Raw genomic sequence first — 4288 nt, 5'->3', positions numbered from 1 at the left:
AAGAGATATGAAGTTTTTGCCTTTTTACAAAACTTTTTTACTTACTGTAATACTGTGCCAAGCAAGTAAGGAACGCGTTTAATTTCTGACATTGGATTGAGGCTTAGGAATAGGACAATGCAAGGCTCGATGAAAAGGAATAAAGGAATATAACACAATACATTCAAAAAGTAGAGCCACACGACTTTTGATTCACAAACTTGACACAAAGACTTGTTAAGATGAGACTACACAAGAGTATGTCTCAGATGATATAAACTACATTACAAGCAATGACGAACGATGATGGAATACCTTCTATCATACATTCTACATCTGAGACATACCTACATAGTATATATAGACTAACTAATCAACGGATGATGAAGCAAGCCGCAAGAGAGCAAGCTGAGTCCACTATCCCCCCTCTTTGTGTGATCTCTCTAAGCCTCTCACATAACCTCTCTTCCCCCTTTCTTAACAGGTTATGAGCCTTGTGCTCCCTGCCTACACTTTATCTACACTCTACCACATCTATGCTCTATGCAGTTCTACACATCACATGCACACACACAGCATACTATGACGTGGAACTCGACTCACCTGTCTGAGTATCCCAAACACAAATCAATATGCTGCAAACACACAATCTACCATACTACATACAACCCAGACATTATATGATTGTCATCTTAGTGATTATGATCATTGGCCCAGTAATAACATAATCTATGCAGGCGACATTGAAACTACAATGAGTATCACTTACTGCAATTATTAAATGCTAAAATACTCTATAATATCACAGAGATCATGTTATAATAAATTAACTGATCATACTACAGACAAACGTTAAAAAAACAAATGTTAAAAAGATTAATAAAGCAAACGCTACTCTTCTGCTATTAACATTACAATAGTATAAATGATTGACACTGTCAACGAACAAACACACTATGTTATAGCATAAATCGAATAATAACACATATAGTAATATCACAGCCAAATGATTAATGCTTAAAACGAGTGCATATATGCTAAACAACATATTAAATCGAATAAATAAAACATTTAACATGTATTATAAACGATAATACAATTGCAGACACTATAATAACAATAATAATAATGATAATAATGATAATAATACAGATAGAACTAACAGAACGAATATGGAACAATATAATAACTAACACATATTATGGTCAAGCAATTATATGTAACATATTGGATTCAGCAGTTACATGTTGGATATTGCAATTACTTATTGGATAGCAAATATAATATACATATCTAAGATATACAGACAAGTACAGATATACAAAAGTATAATTAATAACTACAAATCAAAAAACAACACTACAGAGCATATAAACTAACTACACACAAAAGAATAATGTTATAATGTGTAAATACTAATTATGGCACAAAACAAGTGTAAAAATTATAATTATCAAACAAATGATACTACTTTACACATTAATACAATTGTGTAAATGCATACTAACAATGAACGAAAGAATTATATCTCTAATATACTTGAAACAATGCATCAATACAACTTAATTATACAGAACGTGTTATCACAGCAGCTGATTATATAATAAATTTCAAAGTTGCAACAGCAACATCAACTGTACAGTGTATATACCTTAACAAATGATTATTAAATTTACATTGTGACAATGTAGCTTGTAGGAGCAAAGTATTAAGCTAATAAGGCTATTACAACGAATAATACATATATTATTATTACAAACACATTATTATAATAATTACGATCGAAAACAATCATAATATAATATGATTAAATAAATTAATAAAATGTTTAAGCCATTATCTTAGACAGTATAATATAAAATAGGTAATAATGGATGTGAGCATACTTAATAGAACTCAGTGCATTTACTAAAAGCACTACATAAATAATAATTACAATGTTATTAAACGAATATTATACAGAAACAAACAAATTACCATATGTTTTTAACACAAAAACAAAATATTCATTCATAGTTATGAACAATTATTAATAAAAGATAACAAGCACAAACAAAACTTGTATATTATACATAATGTGTACTTATCTACTATAACAAACAAAATACACATTATATAAGTTGACAAACGTTAACAGTAACGAAAAAATAATAGTAATAACATTTAAATTACTTATTATAGAACATAACAAACGTTACACACTGCTTTAAAATACTAATAATTGGAAATTGAACCATGAAAGCAATTACAATTATTATATATATAAATATTATATTATAACAACAATTAATAAACATTAAAGAAATATCCAATTCTTTGAAGAAATACCTTCTTGAATTAAAGGGGAGAAAATGGATAATATGCACAAACAATTAATAACTAAATATAAACAACAGAACAGAAAGTATAATGCTACAGATGCTATGAAAAATAGAATAAAAATAGAATAACAAAATTCACAGACTAAGCACTAACTAAGTAATAGAAGTTACAGACAGACATAACAGATTATAAAGGTAAATCATTTGGTACAAAGCAAAATTACATTGATCAGAACTAAATAACAGAAGTCAACACAATGTGTGATTGAACTTCAACGTTAAATAAATAATAATTCTACTATGAAACAAATGCTCATACTTGGCAAATAATATTAATATGATAATATAATTAACTTAACAGTGTTTAATACGAAAATAAATAATATACAGATGATTATTACATCATATAACAAAATAATTCATCAATTCAGACTATAGTTCATAGATAAAAGTGATAAATAACGAAAATAATACTTTAGAACATACATAAAACAATAAATAATATATCTGTATGATAATACAAATATAATTGCAATATAATTCACAACTATAATGAACGATACACAGATAATAACTATATAAACAAGTATAGAGTGCATACATATAATTAAATAAAACTATTAAATCAATTCTTGTACAAACAATTAATTTGCCCTCACTGTGTGATTAATACAAGTGTGAACAGTATTATAATACTATGAAATACATCAGATAGATACTAATAAGAACATCTATACAATGATTCAAATAAAATAAATAAAACCAATATATAAAACGTTTTACCTAGCAAACCAATTAACAAATAAAACGTTGAACAAATACTACAATTGTGCATAGCACTAGATTAACTAAAGAACGCTAGGAGACAATTATAGTAAACATAATCCAATATATTACTTATATGTGGATTGTGTTACAATACATCATTCTTTGCAAAAGAAAAAGTAAAGAACAATAGCTATAACATACACATATATATACACAATACTACAATTGTAACAATTCACAATAACATTGTTAATGATAAATAATACAAACGCACGTTAGTAATGATTTACAATGGATAACTATGTTGGCTATTAAAGAAACAATGCAACAGATTGCATAGTTACTCAGGATGCATCAGAAACAATCAATTAACAAATATAATGTTAATAAATTAATACATAACTATAAATGATAATGTAAAGCAAACGAACAAACAATACATTCATGATATAATACATATACAATGCACCTAGACACATAGTAAGATGCCTGTGGCCAGAAATAACATTTATGTAACAAATATACGTTAGCATAAAACCTTATTGATCTCAGAATGAAGCAATCTGGCAAAAACAAATATTATTATTGATATTACAATATACAATTAATGCAAAGCTTCAATCCAAAGACATAAATCAGCTATTGCTGAATGCTTAACACATATACGAATGTAGACAAACATGGACAGCAATAATTAAAGAAGGATATTATTGTAACATTGAATATACATTTTACTAGTGTGATTCATTAGTTTCACTGCAAAGTAAAAAGGAAATTACTAGAGTACTCAAACAAACTGAATAACAAACAAAACAAACTTAATAACAAACAATATGACTGAATGACAAACAATAAAACAAAACGAGCAATTGCATTTATGATTTAAATATGTGCATATATGTACCTATGCATGCCAACAAGATTCTGCAGGTCTCTGAAGCATTTACAAATTATTTAATAACATTTACAAACGATCTATTGTGATAACAATACTGTTATTGAACAGTATATTACGAACGAACGAACTAATTAAATATAATTAATTAATATAACATTGGACGAACTTAACACAAAGTGGATGACACTCGGAACAGACAGCACACGGAACAGACAATGCATTACTATAATGCTAATAATATTATTATTAACTACATCAAGTTATAAACGCATTACACGAACAAACAATTGTACAATGCAGTTATAATGATTAAACTATCTAT

This window comes from Fomitiporia mediterranea (genome assembly GCF_000271605.1).
Source record: "Fomitiporia mediterranea MF3/22 unplaced genomic scaffold FOMMEscaffold_14, whole genome shotgun sequence".
Lineage (NCBI taxonomy): Eukaryota > Fungi > Basidiomycota > Agaricomycetes > Hymenochaetales > Hymenochaetaceae > Fomitiporia > Fomitiporia mediterranea.
The sequence above is the reverse complement of the archived record's forward strand: the minus strand, read 5'-3'. Positions refer to the sequence as shown.